The following is a 21,530-nucleotide window of genomic DNA, read 5'->3' on the forward strand; positions in this document are numbered from 1 at the left end:
TGTCCACAAGCCCAGGAGACAGGCCCGGGACACCGCCCTCTGTTGGAACAGTCCCTGCTGGCTTCTTTTTTTTTTTTTTTTTTTTTTTTTTAAAGATTTTATTTATTTATTTGACAGACAGAGATCACAAGTAGGCAGAGAGGCAGGCAGAGAGAGAGGAGGAAGCAGGCACCCCACTGAGCAGAGAGCCCAATGCGGGGCTCGATCCCAGAACCCTGGAATCATGACCTGAGCTGAAGGCAGCGGCTTTAACCCACTGAGCCACCCAGGCGCCCCCCTGCTGGCTTCTTGATCTGGACTTCTGGCCTCCAGATCTGTGAAAAAAAAAAAAAAAATCTGTTGTTTAAGCCCCCTGGTCTCTGGTACCTTGCTACTGCAGCCCTAGCAAACTAGGACATCCAGTCTAAAATAGGGGTCTGACCGAGACTCTCCCCAGCAACGGTGACTTCTCCAGGCAAGGGACATGAGTCCAGCATGGAGGGAGCCAGGGAGGTAAGCAGTGAGGGAGGTACGCCAGCGCCCAGCTGGAGCAGGACTTTCTCTTTTAAGATTTTTAATTTATTTATTTGCTGGAGAGAGAGAGAGCACAAGCAGGAGGAGAGGCAGGCAGAGGGAGAAGCAGGCTCCCCACTGAGCAGGGAGCCTGAGAGGGCTTGACCCCAGGACCTGAGCCCAAGGCAGACGCTTCACCCACTGAGCCATCCAGGAGCAGGACTTTGAATGTCATATACTAGGGATGTGAATGTGATTCCATAGGCAAGTGAGGGCTTTGGAAGGATCTGAAGACCAAATGTTGTGCTCTGAACATAGTACATTAGAAAAGAACTCAATGGACAGCGAGTTGGAGTGAGAGCCAAGCTAGAGACCACTGCGGGCATCCTGGTGAGTGAGGAGGAGGGGCAGGCCTTGGGTGGTTAGAGCACAGGGGGCTTGAGTCCATCTGGGAAGATTGCTCACGTGTTTGGGGAGCTCATTCGGGTGAAAAGCTCTGAGCTCTGTGTTTGACTGTATGAAGAGAAACGGACAAAAGGGTCAAAAAGACTATACATCTCTATGGTGAGGAGAGGAAGAGGAGAGCCAGAGAAATGAAGGAAAGCTCTGATTGAAAAAAGCATGTCAGAGGCCAGTGCAGAAGGTCAAGGAATATGGGACTGAGGGGCCAGGACCCAGGGAAGTTTCCTTACCCTCGTTTGGGGGTAGGAAACACAGCCAGGGGGTGGCTTCTTGGGTGAAAATAGAAGTAGCTGCTCCCCACAGGAAGTTGTAGAAGGAGCTGAAGGAGAAAGGAAAGCCTGCCTTTGAGGGCAGAACCCGGTAAGCAGTGACCCAGCACCGCCCCCCTACTTCTCCCAGTAGCAACTGGAACACTGAGGCTGCAAACACAAATTGGGGTCAGCGGGACAGTGTACAGAAAGAGGTTCTGGTCTCTTGGGGACACAGCCTCTGGCTTCACCGGGCCTGGATGCTGGCTTGGTTCTTATAATCCTGGGATGGAGAGTCACAGTATTTCTGGAAACACAAACACTCACTCACTCATGGGCCTACTCTGACACATCCGTAATTAACAGTGTGTGTTGAGCACCTACTGTGGGCCAAGGTCTGTGCCGGGCCCTAGGAATACAGAGGGGCACAGATCCACACGGTTCCTGGCTGTGAGAACTGCTCTGGTCAGTGGGATCAGGAAGAGTTCCCTTTTAGGAAGCCATAAGATGCAAAAATGCACAGGGGTGAGCTAGGCAAGGAGGGTGCCGCGTAAAAGGCCCAAGGCGCCCGGAGCTCTGAAGTAGTAGGCAAGGCTCGGAGCCAGGAGAGTGGCGTGAGACCATGCTGCAGGGCTAGGCAAGTCAGCTAGGCCATGATCAAGACCTTGTCCATTGCCTAAGAGCACTGAAGCCATGGAAGGAGTTTCTCAAGGAACTGAAATAATCTGGCGTTATCTCTAAAAGGTTCTTCTTACTCTGCTGTAGATGGATGGACGAGGGTGAGGGCAGGTGCAGAGAGATGAGCCTCAAGAATCCTCGGGTCACCGCAGCTTACAAAAATGTAGATCAGGATCCCACAGACCGGGAGTGGGGACCTGAGACTCCACGTTTCCATGTTCCTGGTCGGTGCCCATGCTGCTGGTTCACAGACCACACTCCGCAGCAAGTGGCTTGTCCAGGTGAGCTGGTCCCTGGACCAGCTGTGTGGTCCCTGTGTGGTGGCCTGGACTAGAGCGGGCAGGAGAAATGGAGATTAATGGAGACATCTCAGACATCGGTTGGAGGCAAACTCTTCAGTACTTGGCAACGCATAACACTCAGGGGCAAAGAGAGAGCAAAGTGTCAAAACAGGGTCTCAGACGCGGGCTTCTCTGAGAGGAGGAGACCGCAGAAGGAGCTGATGGGCCGGAAGGACGTTAGCCACTGCAGATGTCAAGCCGGGAGGAGAAAGACACCCTGTCTTTCCTCCCGCAGCCTCCCCGTGTGCTGAGATAGCAGTACTCACACCCAGGGCACCCCGGCCGGCCTGCCCCAAATCACCATCGCGAGGCCTGCACTTGGGGCAGGAAAGCCCTGCCCATCCCGGACAGGGCTTGCGCTTGGCTCCCAGCCCGGGGCCCCACCAGCCTCACCCTCAACAGGCCGCTCAAACTCAGAGGCCGGGCGTGGGGAAGGGCGAGTTGGGGTTGGCAGGACAGTTTGCAGGGGAGAGGATCCGATTTCCTCTGTGCCTGAACAAAAGCCGCTTTCTCTGGAAAGAGCTTAAAGGAGTTGGGCGTCTGATGGGCTCGGATTTGCAGAGTCCCTTCCGCGGCCCTCGGTGCGCCGGGAGCGGCCACGGCTCAGTCCGCTGGCGCCATCTAGTGTGGATGGGGCGGCGGTGCTGTGCGGGTCGGAGCGGGGAGGCTGAGGCCGGCGTCGGGTCGGGGGAGATGGACTGGAAGAGCCTGGGACAGCTGCGGCCTCCCGGGGCAGCGGAGGGGGCAGGCGACTCCGGAGTTTCTGAGCAATGAGTCTTGGGCTCTGTATGGAGGTTTTAAAGTCTGCTCCTAGGGCTGCCCGAACAGGGTAGCTTAAAGCAACAGAAATTTATTCTCACAGTTTTGGAGGATAGAAGTTCAAAATCAGGGGCGCCTGGGTGGCTCAGTGCGTTAAAGCCTCTGCCTTCAGCTCAGGTCATGATCCTAGGGTCCTGGGATCAAGCCCCGCATCGGGCTCTCTGCTCAGCAGGAAGCCTGCTTCCTCCTCTCTCTCTCTGCCTGCCTCTCTGCCTGCTTGTGATCTCTGTCAAATAAACAAATAAAACCTTTAAAAAAAAAAAAAAAAAGAAGTTCAAAATCAAGGGGTCATTCATCCTCGGAAGGCTCCGGAGGGGGACATCTTTCCTTGGCTCCCCCTGCTGCTGGTGCTGCCAGCAGTCTTTCCTGTCAGACGGTGGGTTCACAGATCACTCCAATGCCTGCGTCTGCCTTCGGTCTCCCCTGTGTGCCTGTGTCCAAATGTCCCTCCATTATGAGGACACCAGTATTCGGATTAAAGCCTACCCAACCCAGCATAACCTCATCCTAACCTGATCACATCTGCAAAGACCGTATTTCCAAATAAGGTCACACCTACGGGAACTGGGGGTTCGGACTAGAGGGGATCCCTTGGGGGACACACGTCAATGTAGAAGTGACTCCTGTCACCCAACAGCCATTCCCTGAGCATTAGCAAAGTCCCCCCCACTCCCCGCCGCCCCCGGTGCTGGGGGCTGGTCTGTCCAAGCTGAGGAGCAGACCTGCTCCTCCTCCCTTGAGGTTTTCACAGGGGGCTCTCTAAGTCTCCTCACTGATCTGCCACCTCCCGGTTCACCCGTGACTCCTCAGCACCCAGAGGAAAAGGATGTAGGAAAGGAGGACGAGGAAGGGTAAGAGAGAGGCAGGAAAGGTGGCCGGAATGATGAGGAGGCGACGACACAGGGGGACAGGCGTGCGGAGCAAGAGCCTAGAGCTTTGCTGAGCGCATGACAATGGAGTTGGGTCTTGAAGCCATAGGAGTTTGCCGGGAAGGAAAAAGATAAACAAGGGTGGGGGACTTGTAGGCAGAGCTGAAGGTGTGGGCCATGGCCTAGAGGGGTGTCAGAGGCTGTGATGTTGGGGAGCGCGGAGGAGTCTGGTGTGGCTGGAAATGAGGGTGTGTGGTTGGAGGGGTGCTGCCTGAGGGCATAGCTTGGAAGACAGTGGCTCTAAGGGGAAGGGTTTTGAGGACTGTCCTCAGGGCTTTAACTATTATCCTGTAGGTGGAGAGGTACTTGGAAGTTTCCTGTTTCTTTGTATCTTCATGTATTACAACATTTTTTAATAGAACATGAGAACATAAATTACCAAAAAACAAACCCAGCCATCCTCCTTTAACTATAAAATGAAATGAAATACTATGCAGCTGTTATAAATGAGGGACTACAAACTTACATAGGGGTACCTACATGCTACCTTTTTTCAAAGTAATTTACTCATGTGACCACATTATAAAAAAACACCACATGCACAACTATATATGCATATATCCTCAAGCAAATGGGTACAAACATTCAGAAATAACTAGACCCAGTAAATGGTTTAATAACTTTATGTAATTTTATGTTCTGTGAGCATTTTGCATGCTAGAAGCAGGCATTCATGTTTTTTATCTTATTTTATTTTTTTAAGTCTATTTTTTTAAAAGATTTTAATTTAGAGAGAGAGAAAAGGAGAGAGAGGTGGTGTGGGGGGTTGCAGAGAGACGCAGGGAGAGAAGGAAAGAGAATCTTAGGCAAACTCCCCACGGAGCCCAGAGCCCCACACGGGGCTCGATCTCATGACTCTGAGATCATGACCTGAGCCAAACCAAGAGTTGGATGCTTAACTGACTGAGCCACCCAGGCAATACTTTTGTTAAGTTTATTTTTATTTGTTTATTTAATTTCTATACCCAATGTGGGGCTTGAACTCAGGACCCTGAGATCAAGAGTCATATGCTCCGGAGCGCCTGAGTGGCTCAGTGGGTTAAAGCCACTGCCTCCGGCTCGGGTCATGATCCCAGGGTCCTGGAATCGAGCCCTGCATCAGACTCTCTGCTCAGCAGGGAGCCTGCTTCCACCTCTCTCTCTCTGCCTGCCTCTCTGCCTACTTGGGATCTTTGTCTGTCAAATAAATAAAATCTTAAAAAAAAAAAAAAAAAGAGTCATATGCTTCACCAACTGAGCCAGCCAGCAGCCCCCCACCTTGGAGGTTTTAAAGTCTGCTCTAGGTGTCATAATTACCAGGGGTAGAGACTGTGTAGCAGGCAGAGAGCCATGACAAAGGTCCAGAGGGTCTCCTAGGTAAAAATTGAAATATAGTATTACCCCCACTTTATGGTAGCACTTAGTCCAGAATAAAACCATGTTGCCTTGAAACTTCCCCAAAATACTTCCCACAAGCCCCTGGTCGCACTTCACTGAGGTGTGCAAGCTTCACTGGTGGCCAGTACCAGGAAACCTGATCTGTGTTAGTTTAGGTCGGTCCCTCATAGTCTGGATCTGGGCATCACCATAGTAAAGGAAGTGTCTTTTAATCTCCAGTTTGCTGAGTGTTGTTAAAAATAAATGAATGTTTTGCGGGTGCCTGTGTGGCTCAGTGGGTTGGGCCTCTGCCTTCAGCTCAGGTCATGGTCCCGGGGTCCTGGGATGGAGCCCCAGGAGCCCCAGGAGCCCCAGGGGCCCCAGGGGCCCCAGGGGCCCCACGTCTGAGGGGGGGTGTCTCCGTTCAGCAGGGGGCCTACTTCTCCCTCCCCCTCTGCCTGCTTGTGATTTCTCTCTGTCAAATAAATAAAATCTTTAAAAAAAAAATGAATGAATGTTTAATTGTATCAAATGCCTCTTCTGCATCTATTAAGATGGCAACACATTTTTCTTTAATTGTTAATTATTTATTAACAATTAACAATTGTTAATGTAATGTACTGAATATTGTTAGAATTTATTATTAAATTATCTAAATTATCTAAATTAATTTATTATTATTAAACTATCCTTATAGGGGCACCTGGTTGGGTCAGTTGGTTATGCCACTGCCTTCGGCTCAGGTCACGATCCCAGGATCCTGGGATCAAATCCCACATCTGGCTCCTTGCTCAGCGGGGAGTCTGCTTCTCTCTCTGCCTCTGCCTCTGCCTGCTGCTCTGCCTGCTTGTGCTCTCTCTCTCTCTGACAAATAAGTAAGTAAATAAATAAAATCTTAAAAAAAAAGAAAATCACAAGAGAAAAATACATTTATAGTATTGTACTGTATTTATATATATTAAAAAAACCTTTGTGTAAGTGGACTCACGAAATTCAAACCTGTGTTTTTCAAGGGTCAACTGTACTTCCATTGCTCACTTCTAAATAAGTGTCATTTCACCTTTAACCATGAGCTATTTGGGAATAAATTGCTAAGTTCTCAAATGTGGATTAAAAATACTTTTTAAAAAAATTATTGCTTTTTTTCGGGTGCCTGGGTGGCACAGTGGGTTAAGCCTCTGCCTTTGACTCAGGTCATGATCTCAGGGTCCTGGGATTGAGCCCCGCATCGAGCCCCGCATCGGGCTTTCTGCTCAGCAGGGAGCCTGCTTCCTCCTCTCTCTCTCTCTGCCTGCATCTCTGCCTACTTGTGATCTCTCTCTCTTTGTGTCAAATAAATAAATAAAACCTTAAAAAAAAATTGTTGCTTTTTAACTTAGTTGCATCGCTATTAGAGACAGTGATTAGTATGACAGATTATTTGAACCACACTGAGATTTTCTTTGTGATCTTCTAACTGGTCAATATTTGTGATGCTCCTTTCACATTTGAAGGAATGTTTGCTTTCTATTTTTTATATGTGTAAGTGTTTATATCCAAGCACACAGTACTTTGAATGGTGCCTGGTACGTAGGTTCTTAGTAACTATGAGCTAAGAGTATTACTATCTTCTATTTTCCCATTTTTTTTCTGCATGATCTGCCCATTTATGATAGAATAGAGGCTATTAAAATCTCCCACGAGGCCTAGGCATTTGTCTATTTCTTTTGGTCATTACGGCCCTTCTCACTTTCTACAACTTGAAGCCATTTTATCAATTATCTGTTACTATATAACAAATTACCCCCCCATCCCTAAACTTAATGGCTTAAAACAACACTACACTTGCATAGTTTTCACAGCTTCTGAGTCTGAGATTCAGAAATGGCTTAGCTTGGTGGTTCTGGTTTGGAGTCTGTCTGTGGGGACACTGTCCTCTGAGGGTATACCTGGGGCTGGAGGACTGGTTCCAAGTTCACTCACACGGTTGGGAGCTTGATGCAGGCTCTCTCCCTGCCAACCCCTCTCGGGCTGCTGGAGTGTCCACATGGCCATGGCAGCTGGCTTTCCCCGGAGCAAGTGATTCAAGAGTGCACGAGGCAGAATCTGTGATGTCTTTTATGATTAGCTTGGGGAAGGTCAGCCCATATTCAAGGCCTGGGAGTTAATTTCCATCTTTTGAAGGAGAAGGGGTTCAAGAATCTGTGTGCATATTTTAAAAAGTGACTCGGCTATGTTATTCTATCTACCAAGATTTTTGCCCTCTTCTCTTAATGGCGTATTCCTTTATTATGTACTGTTCCTCTTCATCATATTAATTTTTAAAATACCATATGGTTTATTTGCCTATGTTATGTGGTTAAGCCAGTCTTTCATCCCTTTATTTTCAATTTCTTTTTGAGGTTTTGTTATAGGTCTCTCTCATAAGCAGTGTTTTATTGGATTTTTAGGACTTTGATCTGATACATTCTTTTAATATCTGAGTTTATTATGTTTATCTTTCTTATAATTATTAATACATTTGGATTTATTTCCACTATCTCATTTTGTATTATCTTATTAATATTCGTCCCTTTTACTTTGTCTTATTTTTGTCTGGATTGAAAATATTACCAATTTTCTATAATCTCTTTTTTTTTTCTTTTCTAGTTGGGAAGCCACGAGATGATATTTCCATTCTTTTAGAGGTCACCATGCTTTGCTTTCAAAAATTGAAGTTATTATTTCCATTGCCCCAAATATTTCATAGAACTTTGCTTGTCTTGAGATTTTAAAAAACTCTAGTTATAAATGTCTAATTTTATTGCTCTGTCGTCAAAGACTACAGTCCGAATGGTACGGATCCTTTGGGATTTGTAGCTTTACGGCTTACTATATTGTTTTAAATGTTGCATCCCTCAAAAGGAATGTGTATTTATTTTTTCCAGGCATGGGAGGTTATAGATTGCTAATAGCCCAGTCTTATTAATTATGCTGCTTGACTACAGAGGAGTGTGGTAATGCTTCAAACTACAATTGTTGACCTACTAATTTCTCTCTGAATTTTTGTCATTTGTTGCTTACCCAATGTCAAGATGCTCCCCTGTGCTATCACAGACACATGACACATTGATTTTTCTGTGCATGTATTTAATTTTAATGTCAAACTCTGTTCTCACTTGTTCCATTGGGATAGTTTGTTGCTCGGGCATATTGCCCTCTTTCAAATTGCAATAAAAACGCTGGCTAAGGTTGGAAATAGGTTTGGGTTTATTAATCGGTGGTCAGGAACTGATAATGGATTTGGTAATGAGGAACAACCTGTTTGAAGAACATTTGAAGAGCTTCCTAACATTTGGGATCTAGGTCAGCTGTGGAGAGACTACGTCCACTAGGTGGCGCACCAAACACATATTTCGGAGCTCACTCATCCTCATCCAACCTGGGCAAGAAAAAGATTCCCCCCAAGAATTATAAGGATTATCCTGAGTGAAATAAGTCAAGCAGAGAGAGTCAATTATCATATGGTTTCACTTATTTGTGGAGCATAACAAATATCATGGAGGACAAGGGGTGTTAGAGAGGAGAAGGGAGTCGGGGTAAATTGGAAGGGGAGGTGAATCATGAGAGACTGTGGACTCTGAAAAACAGTCTGAGGGGTTTGAAGTGGCGGGGGTGGGCGGAGTGGGGGTGGGAGGTTGGGGTACCAGGTGGTGGGTATTATAGAGGGCACGGATTGCAGGGGGCACTGGGTGTGGTGAAAAAATAATGAATACTGTTTTTCTGAAAATAAATAAATTGAAAAAATTTAAAGAAAAAGAATTATAAGGAATGGGGAATGGGGGATTTTTCAGTGAAAACGAGAGGCCTAAATCCAACAGTGTGTGCACGTGCATGCGTGTGTGTGTGTGTGTGTGTGTCTGCAGGATAGAAACTTAACAATAACAGAATGTGTGATTATTATTATTATTTTCTTTTTAGCAGTGACAATTGATTCAGAGAATAAAACAAATGATTTGGCTCATTGGCTCATGAGTTTGCTCATTTATTCATTCATTTGGAAACATTTCTCCATGTGTTTTTTCCCTTCTTGTAAAAAAACAAAAACAAAAACAAAAAACCCAAACCCCTACCCCAACGTTGATGTAATTAAAAAGTACTTAATCTATTACTTCTTTCTGTAATGTAGTATTTGTGGCTTTTTTCCAAGGTTTTATTTATTTATTTGACACAGAGAGAGAGATCACAAGTAGGCAGAGAGGCAGGCAGAGAGAGGAGGAAGTAGGCTCCCCACTGAGCAGAGAGCCTGATGCAGGGCTCCATCCCAGGACCCTGGGGTCATGACCTGAGCAGAAGGCAGAGTCTTTAACCACTGAACCACCCAGGCACCCATAGTATTTGTGTTTTAACAGAGATGTCTTTGTATTTCTGCCCCTGAGAAATGTCTTGCATTGCCTTAGTTGTTGAAACAAAAAAAAACCGAGTTGTTATGTTTATCTTGTCGCCCCCCCGCCCTTTGCACTGATGTTCATTTGTTGGACTTCTCGTTTGTCCCCTGCAGCCGCTTCGAACCATAATTATAAAGATTTTATTACCATGTTGGAAATGCTTATAATATGGCAGGCAACAAAAAGAAAGCATAAAAATAGAAGATTTTCTGTCATTAGAGCCATGGAGAGATATGTGCACATATGGTTGTAGGCTGTAAGTGGATGATGGAGAAATAAACACGTGATTTTTCTTAGGAGACTGGAGTTGTGTATGGTTTTTCTCTGTTACAAGTCATATGCTGTTGTTATAATAATTTGATAAGGAATAAAAAAGGGAAGCCAAAAAATATATGTTTTGATATAAGTTTTTTCTTTTAAAAAGATTTATTATTTATTTATTTGACAGACAGAGATCGCAAGTAGGCAGAGAGGCAGGCAGAGAGAGAGGGGGAAGCAGGCTCCCTGCCGAGCAGAGAGCCCGATGCGGCACTCGATCCCAGGATCCTGGGATCATGACCCGAGCCGAAGGCAGAGAGAGGCCTTAACCCATGGAGCCACCCAGGTGCCCCTTGATATAAGTTTTTTTAAAAGATTTAAATTAAGTTAATTAACATATAATGTATTATTTGTTTCAAGGGCACAGGTCTGTGATTCATCAGTCTTATATGACACCCGGTGCTCATGACCTCACGTGGCCTCCCCAATGTCCATCCCCGCCGTTACCTCATCCCCCGACCCCCCTCCCCTCCAGCAACCCTCAGTTTGTTTCCTATGATTAAGAGTCTCTTATGGTTGATATACAAAGTTGAATACAAGAAACACTTCCCTGTGTTTCTTTTTTGGCCCTTTTTATGATTTGTTTCATTCCATGATTCTTGATGGAAATAATTTTGTTGTGGAGAGGAGGATGTTGTGAAAAACCGAGCTGCTCTGATGGTCAGATGTCCTGGGTCGGCTACCCTCCGCCACCTGGGTTTCTTCTCTCACAATTGAGACTAATAAGAACAGGACTGTTTGAGGGTCAAGTTAATGATTTGCATGAATTAGCTGAAGTAATCGCTGTACATGTATTTAAACTTTGATGCAGTAAATTAAGAAAGCCTGGCAAAGCAGAGGGGCGCATCTCCCGTTTGAAAGTGTGAGCCAGACTTTTCTCTGAACAGCGTCTCCGCAGCCGAAACCACTTGTAGGGGGGTGGAAACAGGGACGACTTTGTTGCTGGGGCCAGGGGTGGCTGTTGGGGGCGGCACCTCCTGGCTTCCCTCTCTTGCCCTCCCTGCAGCTGTCCCAGCAAAGGTGCCACTTTTTCTGTCACCTGCGGCCTAGAAACAACAGGAGAACTAACTCTCTGTGTCCATTCAGCTTGGAAGTTGAAGCTGGAAAGGAAAAAGAAAGTTGAAGGCTTCAGAGGAGGGACGGCTCAGGGTAGCCTCTCCCTTCTGGACAGAGAAGGGTCTGGGCAGGCAAGAGCTCTGCAGGTGTTGGCCAGGTGGGCTGGGCTGCGCCTTGGGGTTTCCCACCTCATTGGTTTCATTGGCCACGGTGCCCTCTCTCTCAGCCAGGTCCCGTGGGCTTCTCCTGAGGGGCTTCTCCTGAGGGGAGGCCCACGTGGGGGTCTGCTCCCAGGACTTCTTGTCCCTGTCGGTACCGCTTTCTCAGAGAGCTCCCCAGGCCTCTGCACATGACCCAGATATGCTTGTCTTCCTCACCCTGAGGATGGAGAAAGCCCATCTTACAGATGAGGAAACTGAGGAGGGTTATTACCTTCAGGGTGAGAGAATGCCCTCAACCAGCATGGGGTTCCTTTCTGTGGTACAAATAGCTTCTTGTTCTGGAAAAAGCAAACAACACAGGCCTCACTGAATCATTAAGAGTGGGAGCCTTGGTTTGAAGAGGAAGGACTCATTGTGTCAGCGGTTAGACTGTGAGCTCCCTAAGGAGGAGGACTGGCAGGGTCATCTCTGTCCCCCGGGGTTCAACACAATGACTGTCTTGTCGTCCTTGGGAATTAAGAGGGAAGAGTAGCCACCATTATGTCGGAAATTGTATGGGAGCTCTTCCATGCATTTCTGTGAAGCGATGCTCTGTTTCCTTCCTAGATGGGCAGCTGGGGTCTAGAGAAGTCAGATAATTCGTCTAAGGTTGGTGAAGGGCTGAGACAGGAACTGCACCTTTCACAGGCATCTGGACCGGTTCTGGAACAGGTGGTCCCATACTTGGACAAATACTGTCTTCAGAGAGGGGGCCAGGGGAACCTGGGAGTTTCCTTTCTAGTAAGTCAAGAAGATGGACTTGGTTGGGTCTAGTGGTCCCAACCCTTAGGCAAGGCAGGTGGCCGGGGGTCAGGAACTGCAGCTCTTCCTTCTACACTTACTAGTTAGCTGTGTGACTTTGGGTCACTCACTCACCTTCTCTGGCCCTGAGTTTCTTTAGTAAAATGAGAGGATTAGACAAGGTCAGCCATTTTTTAGGTGTATTTATTTATTTATTTTTAAAAGATTTTATTTATTTATTTGAGAGAGGGAGAGAATGAATGGGGGGAGGGTAGAAGGACAAGCAGACTCAGAGCTTGATGCAGGGCTCTGTCCCAGGACCCCGAGATCATGCCCTGAGCTGAAGGCAAATGCTTAACTGCCTGAGCCAACCAAGATTTTATTTTATTATTTTATTTTTTTAAAAGATTTTATTTATTTATTTGACAGTCAGAGATCACAAGTAGGCAGAAAGGCAGGCAGAGAGAGAGAGAGGAGGAAGCAGGCTCCCTGCGGAGCAGAGAGCCCGATGTGGGGCTCGATCCCAGGACCCTGGGATCATGACCTGAGCCTAAAGCAGAGGCTTAACCCACTGAGCCACCCAGGCACCCCCCCACTCCAGGTGCTTTTAAGCAAGTCCCCCAATACAAATTTTTAGGGGAAAGCCCCAATTAAGAATTACTAGCAGGAATAACTTTGGTCTTAGACCCAATATTAGACATTTATTATCCTGGTTTTTATGATTATGTTTTAAATATTGCACAAGCAAAATAGAATGGAGAGAAACAAAAACAAAACACACACCAAAAGGCCTGTAAAGCCAGAAATTTCAGTTTTCCCTGTAAATGATTAATCCTTGCTCTCATTGCCGCTGCCATTTGGCTGTTTGCTGGTTCTCACCTGCGCTGGCCTGTCCTAGGACAAAGCAGCACAGCCGAGCTGCACGGCCAGGAAGGCCCGCACGCGGAAGAGGTGGCACGTGACTTCATTCACCAGCGGCTCGCCTCAAGCCCAAGGCCTCTCACTCAGGTCTTACGGGGCAATCCCATGCTCAGGAGGCGGGGGCGGGGGGCAAAGGCTGCCTAAGGCAGGGGTAAGCGGAAAACGCTCCTACTGTGGAGCAAGGAGCATCGTGGGGGCACTCAGACTGTGCTTCTAGAAGTGGAAGAGGGAGTTTCTCCCACAAGGCTCAGGTGCTAATGATGGGCTAGGGCACTCAAAGCCTGAGCAAGAGGCAGGAAAGGGAGTAGGCTGGTGCCCAGAACAGTGGGCTCCCTCTTTGCTTCCCCTCCACAGCACTCTTTACCCCCGTCCCCCAGGCCTATCACCTTGTAGTAGCTTTTCTAGAGTTAGGACCACCTGCCCTAAATCTCCCTATTAGTTTTCTTTTCCAAGCAGGCCACTGACCTCAAATGAACTCAAGGATTTGTTCATCTCCCCAGCCCTGGGGTACGGTCTCAACTCAGGTCAGAGGGTGAGAGCACGTGAGAGGCTGTTTTTACCCACTACCACGGGCGATTTCAAATAGGCTCACAATGAGAGGGTCGTTTGACAGACCTCCAGGTACCTATCCCTGCGCTGCAACAGTGATCAGTATTCTATCAATTTTGTATGATCTGTATGAAAATGTACTGTTTTTTACAACGAGCAGTTGAAACTATATTTACTGATGGGAAAAAAGATATTCCTGGTTTACAGAAAAAGACATTTTCTTTGTTTTTTTTTTCCCCAAAGATTTTACTTATTTATTTGAGACAGTGACAGAACATGAGAGAGGAGAAGGTCAGAGGGGAAGCAGACTCCCCTCAGAGCTGGGATGCAGGACTCAATCCCAGGACTCCAGGATCATGACCTGAGCCGAAGGCAGTTGCTTAACCAACTGAGCCACTCAGGCGCCCTGGCAAAAGATATTTTCTAAAGAATTAGTAGCCAGTGCAACACGTTCCCGATCACAGTGAAATGCATCTTCAGACTTTCAGAACTGCAGATTACCACAAGATATATTTGTCCTGCTGACTCTCGCTGTGCCCTTGGTGGTCTGTGTGGCCTGTCCTGGTGGCTTATTTTCAGAAAGATCTTGTCCCATTTAGAGGGACAGGGTTAGGCAGGCTCCTGTCCGGTTTGGAGAGACACATAGCTGTCAAGTCTGATGACCACACTCAGAGGAGGAAGGTCACAGAGCTGGAAGAACCAGTCGGACAAAACCACTGCACACTACGGCGTTTCCTCGGGTGTAAAGGAGTGTGCAGGTGGGGGTACAGCGCTGGGTGGTGCCCAGGAATCAAAAGAGCCCGCGGAACCTGGGGCACCTCGGATGTTCCGTGTGCCCATGCGTGCGGACACACAAGTGACATTCTCTAGCACAGCTGGGCCGACACATGCGGAGGCCTCTTGATAACATAGGATCCCTTCCCCAAGGAGCCGAGGAGATCTGTCCATGAAAAACCAAACGAAGTCCAGAAGTGACACCCAGACAGCAAAGCAGAATTCTAAGGAGAGAAAGGCCGTGCTCCCTGAGGAAAAGAGAGCCTCTGGCTGAGGACAGTGTTAGAACCCGGGGGGTTGCCCCAGGAGCCTCTGCCGGACTTCTTTAATGAGCAATCCAGGGTGGGCTGATATTTCCATGAAAAACCATCGTCCACCTTTGAACTGGTAGCGGCCCGTGCAGCAGAAGGAAAGGAATGTTTTTGGTTTTTTGGTTTTTTTCTTTTTAAAGATTTTATTTATTTATCTGACAGAGATCACATGTAGGCAGAGAGGCAGGCAGAGAGAGAGAGGAGGAAGCAGGCTCCATGCAGAGCAGAGAGCCCAATGTGGTACTCGATCCCAGGACCCTGGGATCATGACCTGAGCCACAGGCAGAGGCTTTAACCCACTGAGCCACCCAGGCACCCCATGGACACATTTCTTCACCTCAGGATTTCATCGTTAAATATGGGGATAATAATGCTTAAGTCCACCGGACCGTCTCTATATGTGACAAGGGTAGAGGTTAAGGGAGCACACAGACCGTGGCAAGCTGTGGGCATCTCAAACAGAGTAGGAAGGGGTTTTCATACAGGTTGGGGCTTTTGCGGGATGATTCGGGGGGAAAAAAACCAGGGCGTAAGCAGGAGCAGCTGCTTATCATCAGGAAGTAAGAACAGTGTGGTGGTTGGGTTTTTCGGGAATCTTTGTCTGAGGCAAGAGAAACGAGGGTGTTACTGGTAAGAAAGTAGTAACGATTCAAAGGAAGAGGGGTTGTATGGCCTTGGCCACACCCCCTTAGAAACTGGCTTAGGCTCTGTTAGAAACTAAGTCTGGGGCTCCTGGGTGGCTCAGTTGTTAAGTGTCTGCCTTCAGCTCAGTCATGATCTCAAGGTTCTGGGATCGAGCCCCACATCGGGCTCCCTGCTCGGCAGGAAGCCTGCTTCTCCCTCTCCCACTGCGCCTGCTTATGTTCCCTCTCTTGCTCTCTCTCTCTGTCAAATAAACAACAACAAAAATTAGAAAAAAAGAAAAAAGAAACTCAAAGTCTGATGACCATCCAGGCTAGGGAGTGAATTCAGGACGCTTGTCTCCTCACTATGAAATCAAATAACTGTGGAATATCACATCCCCAAACCCTCTATCAGAAGCTCCGCACCAAGGCTGGAAACCAAGGTTGCCATGTGTCATAGGGTCATGCATCGCTCAGAACCTTCAGTACCTTTAAGGGAAAAGATTTCAAGCAGGGAAGTTTTTCATAGTTTATGATTCTGAAGAATAAGATTTCTCGGCCCTATGCTGTTGGTATTCAATAATATTACAATCGGGGCACCTGGGTGGCTCAGTGGGTTAAAGCCTCTGCCTTCAGCTCAGGTCATGATCCCAGGGTCCTGGGATCCAGCCCCGCATCGGGCTCTCTGCTCACCAGGGAGCCTGCTTCCTCCTCTCTCTCTGCCTGCCTCTCTGCCTGCTTGTGATCTCTGTCAAATAAATAAATAAAGTCTTAAAAAATGTATATATATTACAATCAATTTTTTAAAAGACTTTATTTATTTGAGAGAGAGAGAGAGAGAGAGAGCATGAGCAGGGGTAGGGGCAGAGGGAGAAGCAGATTCCCCGCTGAGCAGAGAGCCTGACATGGGGCTCAATCCCAGGACCCCAGGATCATGACCTGAGCCAAAGGCAGACACTTAACTGACTGAACCACCCAGGTGCCCCTTGCAATCACTCTTTATGGTTCTTAGTTGTAACAAGATTTAAGCGCGTGGTGCCTAGTAAGGGCCCAATAAATGGCAACTGCTCTTACTAGTTTTAGGGTTAGTGATGGTATTAGTGTTAGCACTAGTTTGTTCTTTCAGGTTTCCTGTTAAAACATTCCTTTCCTTCTGCCGCACGGGCCGCTGCCAATTGAAAGGTGGACCACGGTTTTTCATGGAAATCTTAGCCCACTCTGGATTGCTCATTAAAGAAGTCTGGCAGATGGGGCGCCTGGGTGGCTCAGTGGGTTAAAGCCTCTGCGTTCGGCTTGGGTCATGATCCCAGGGTCCTGGGATCGAGTTCCAAATCGGGCTCTCTACTCAGAGGGGAGCCTGCTTCCTCCTCTCTGCCTGCTTGTGATCTCTCTTTGTCAAATAAATAAATAAAATCTTAAAGAAAGAAAAAAGAAATGTGTCCAAATCACATGGTTTCTAGATGGCAGGACTTGGTTCTGAAGCCAGGTGACCTGAAAACAGCAGTCACCATTACTAAGCCTTTCCAGGTACAAAGCACATGCTTAAGGCCACTATGTCTGGGACATGTAGCAGGGTCTAGAGCCAGGAGTCTGCTGTCCCTCTCTTGAGGTCCATACCTCAAGAGAAGTACATTCAGCAGCTCTCCAAGCCATTGCTTCTGGAGTATGAGAGAATTTGGCCAACAGACAGATTCCCACAAAGGTGACTGGGGAAGGACTGGCCCGGAGTAGTTAGAAGAGTGATCCAAAAACCAAAGTGTACCCAAGAGTCACCAGCAGCTGTTAAAATGCGGATTTCCCGACACCTCCCTTTGGTTAAATAAACTCTTCAGACACATTAATTACAAACATGTTCAAGTTTCTTTTCAAACTTGCTGCAAGGGTGAAGTCTTTCCAAACAAAAACAAAAACAAAAACACAACTGAATTCAAAGATTTCCTTCTTGGCAGGGACATTTTAAGAGGAAGTCATGAGAGTGTTTAAATCTCTGCGGTTTAGCCTGGGAGTCACAAGCCACATGTGGCAGTTGAGCACAGGCCACGGCACAGGTCTGGCAGAGGAGTAGTACCAGTAAATACCAGTAAAATACCCAGCAGACTATGAAGACTTAACATGGTAAAAATTGTAAAATAGTAAATTAAGAATTTGTATATTGATTGCATACTGAAATGATAATAGTTTGGATTTCTTGAGTTAAAAAAAGTAATGAAAATTAATTTCACCTATTTTACTTTTTAAAAGACGTGACCACTAGCGTTATATTTCTATCGGACGTGTGGATTTAGATAGTCATTGTCAGACTGTGGACAAAAAGAGGGCGGAAGGTGTTTATGTTTACATAAACGAGTAGATGGGAATGGATGGAGTTTTGTTAAAGTGATGTCACACAATTTGTAAAATTCCTTGTGAGTTATATGTCCAAAATGATTTTATGGCTGATTAAAACTACACTCTTTTTAGATTTATTTATTTGAGAGAAAAAGAGAGAAAGAGCACAGTCAAGCTAAAGACTGTCAGAACGACCTTGGTTTAACATTGATTAAAGCCCTCTGGCTTCTCCCGTGCCTGTCACAGGCTGGGTAAAGTTCCCAGAAAAGGTTCTAAGGCCAGTTAAAATCTGTCCAAAATTGCTCAAGTGTTTTCTCCGCAACGCAGTTTTTCTAGGAAGGAACAACTCTTCATACCAGACAGCACCATTCACACCAGCTTGGGCTGGGGACAGTTTCTTTCTCAGAGACCATGATTCCACAGGTCTGAGGAGGACCCAGAAATCACATTGTCATCCAGGCCCTTCGATGAGTCTGATACTGAGTTTCAGAGCTGCTGACTCCAATGGTGTTTTGGGTTTTGTTTTAAGATTTTATTTATTTGAGAAAGAGAGACAGTGAGAGAGAGCATGAGAGGCGAGAAGGTCAGAGGGAGAAGCCAGGGAGCCCGATGCGGGACTCAATCCTAGGACTCCGGGATCATGACCTGAGCTGAAGGTAGTTGCTTAACCGTCTGAGCCACCCAGACGCCCTCTAATAGTGTTTATATAGGCTTGGAGCCCCACAAGAAGGGAGGGGAAATGGCCTTTGGGAGCAGCCCTCTGCTTCCCAGAATGTCACCCGATGGAGAAGCAGGGAACAGAATTGATAGTGTGGCCAGGTCTCCAGTCTCTCCCTGAGGCGAGGTCATTCCCCCTACACTTGCCCTTTTGAATCTACTTCCTTGTGTTCATGTGTGGAGTTCCGTGGCTCAGACCTGTGGTCTTCTGACCTCACTGTTCATCTTGCCTTTAAAAGAACTTGGAAAAATGATGGACTTTTCACTACATTTTTAAGGTGACAGCTAAAGCTTTTCATCATCGATTGACATAGTTATAAAGGACGTGATTTCTAATGCATTTTCTTTAGCAACATTCCGGAACAAAACTATGACATCACTCTTACGCAAATCCATTGAGATCTGCATACCGTTGCAATTTGATACTATCCTGGTCATTTTATTTTAGGATTTTATTTACTCATTTGAGAGAATGAAAGAGAGAGGGAGAGCATGAGAGGGGAGAAGGTCAGAGGTAAAAGCAGACTCCCTATAGAGCTGGGGGCCTGATGCAGGATTTGATCCCAGGACTCCAGGATTATGACCTGAGCTGAAGGTAGTTGCTTAACCAACAGAGCCAACCAGGCACCCTATCCTGGTTATTTTGTTTTTTTAAATTTATTATTTTTTTTAAAAGATTTTATTTATTTATTTGATAGAAAGAGATCACAAGTAGGCGGAGAGGCAGGCAGAGAGAGGAAGGGAAGCAGGTTTCCTGCTGAGCAGAGAGCCCGATGTGGGGGGCTCGATCCCAGGACCCTGGGATCATGACATGAGCCGAAGGCAGAGGCTTAACCCACTGAGCCACCCAAACGTCTCTCCTGGTTATTTTAAAACAAGGAAACTGGTTCTCCTCCCCCCTCTTCTTCCTCCTCCTTCTAAAATATTTATTTATTTATTTATTTATTTATTTATTTATTAGAGAGAGAGAGAGAGAGAGAACGTGCGTGTGCGCGAGCTAGCTCACTGGGGGTGGGTGGGGGAGGGCAGAAGAAAGAGTCTTAAGCAGGCTCTAGGCTGAGCACCGAGCTGGATGTGGGGCTTTGATCTCATGACCTTGAGATCACAACCTGAGCCTAAATCAAGAGTCAGATGCTTAACCAAATGTGCCACCCCGGTACTTCCCAGTTCTTCGAAGACAGAAATTTTTATCATTCCTTTTCTTTTTAAGACCCTTTCAATTCCTCCGCCCCCACAGACTTTAATCCTATTATGTTTTTATACCTGAAAGTATTTTTAAGCACTTTCTTATTTCTATGCATCAACATTGGGTATATAAATGGAAAATTTCAGGGCGCCTGGGTGGCTCAGTCAGTGAAGTGTCTGCCTTCAGCTCAGGTCATGACCCCAGGTTCCAGGGATCCAGCCCCACACTGGGAGTCTGCTCCTCCCTCTCTCCGCTCATGCTCGCTCACTGTCTCTCTCTCTCTCTCTGAGTCTCTCAAATAAATAAATAAAATCTTTAAATGGAAATTTCAAAATGTTCAATTGCCTGTCATCAATACAACATAAAGGTAGAGGCTGCTTTTAGGCAACAGGCTTGAGGGAATAGAAACTTGAGCAAGGCTAAAGGGGCCCACAGTGACCGCGGAGCTGAGGCATATAGGTTCATTAAGCTACAGGCTCTAAAGGGTCAGTGGGCTACTTCCAGCCAGGTGCAGTTGCCAAGATTACCAAAAAAAGGGAAATTCCATCTGTGCCTGTGTTCCCTCACTCTATCCCGTAAATACAGCCCCTCCCCACCCCCTCATGGCCGTCTCTCCTTTGCTGTACTGCCTGCTGCTCCCTTGCAGTGTACTCAATAAAATTCTATTTCTTTTGTCCTACCTCAGGTGAATTCTTTCACCTTCTATACCCCGCAATAAATATATTACAATTTCGGATAGTTATTCCATTTTGAAAGTAACTTTACTGGAAAGACATCTTTGAATGAGGTGGATCAGGCTATTTTTCCCCACATAACCTTGAAGGAATATTATTTATTCATTCATATTTAATGAATATTATTAAATAATATTCATTGCAAGAAGGAGGCATTTACATATGTAAGTGCTGAGAAATGTTTACATAAGCATATGTAAACATATGGTTACACAAACGTATTTATGTAAACATAAATGTTTACATAAACGAGTAGATGGGAATGGATGGAGTTTTGTTAAAGTGATGTCACACAATTTGTAAAATTCCTTGTGAGTTATATGTCCAAAATGATTTTATGGCTGATTAAAACTACACTCTTTTTAGATTTATTTATTTGAGAGAAAAAGAGAGAAAGAGCACATGCACATGGGAAGGGGAGGAGCCAGAGTGAGAGGGAGAGAGAGAATCCCAAGCAGATTCCTCAGTGAGTGCAAAGCCCAACTCCGGGCTCCATCTCATGGACCTGAAATCATGACCTGAGCCCAAACCAAGAGTCAGACACTTAACCAATTGTGCCACCCAGGTGCCCCAAAATTACATTTAATAAGGTGTTGGCTGGCGACTTGGTTATAACCTCCTCCAATTTAGTTAAAAGCAAAAGATTGGAAAGGAGGGTTGTTAGGGACTGAATGTCTGTATCCCACCCCCCCCATATGTAGAGATCCTAATCCCCAATGAGATTGTGTTTGGAAGTGGGGCTTTTGGGAGATGATCAGGTAAAGGGATTAGCGCCCTAATAAAGGAGATCCAGACAGCGCTATCACTCCTTCATCCATGTGAGGGGACATGGAGAAGATGGCTGGCTCCTCTATGAACCAGAAGGTGGGCTCTCATCTGATAAGGCATCTCCTGGAGATTTGATCTTAAATTTCATCTCCAGAACCGTCAGAAATCAATGTTACTGCTTATAAGCTACCCAGTTTAAGGTGTTCTGTTACAGCAGCTCAGACTGGCTAAGACAAGCATCTAGAATTACAGGTGGGTCCCTTAACTTGGACTTGAATGCAGACATCCCTTAGAAAGTAATGGTGTGTCCCCAGGGGTTTACATACTGGGAAGCGCTGTGCAGGCCTGCTGGATGGAGCCGCTGCTACAGCTTCCGACTCCAAGTAAGATAACCTTGACCGCCCACTGGGAGGTGGAAGCTGCCTTCTCACAGGGTGTGCTTCCTGGCCAGTCACACTCGGAGCTGATGCCCCTGGTCTTGTCTTCCCTCTTGTGTGACCACTTGTTTTCTGAAACTCCTCTCTCTCTCTTTCTAACTCCCTTTTTTTGAGCAGGCTCCATGCCCAGCATGAA

At 46.6% G+C, this 21,530-nt stretch overlaps 1 long non-coding RNA gene across 1 annotated transcript in view; it reads right to left on the reverse strand.

Annotated features, from left to right (window-relative positions):
- Positions 1–275: 275 nt before the first annotated feature.
- The window catches only part of LOC116591595, a 31,979-nt gene continuing 10,724 nt past the window's right edge, over positions 276–21,530 (reverse strand). The window contains exon 3 of the long non-coding RNA XR_004286062.1: positions 276–314. This is a non-coding gene — a long non-coding RNA (uncharacterized LOC116591595). The remainder of the gene's footprint in view (positions 315–21,530) is intronic.

The sequence above is a fragment of the Mustela erminea genome, chromosome 5, assembly GCF_009829155.1.
Source record: "Mustela erminea isolate mMusErm1 chromosome 5, mMusErm1.Pri, whole genome shotgun sequence".
Taxonomy (NCBI): Eukaryota; Metazoa; Chordata; class Mammalia; order Carnivora; family Mustelidae; genus Mustela; species Mustela erminea.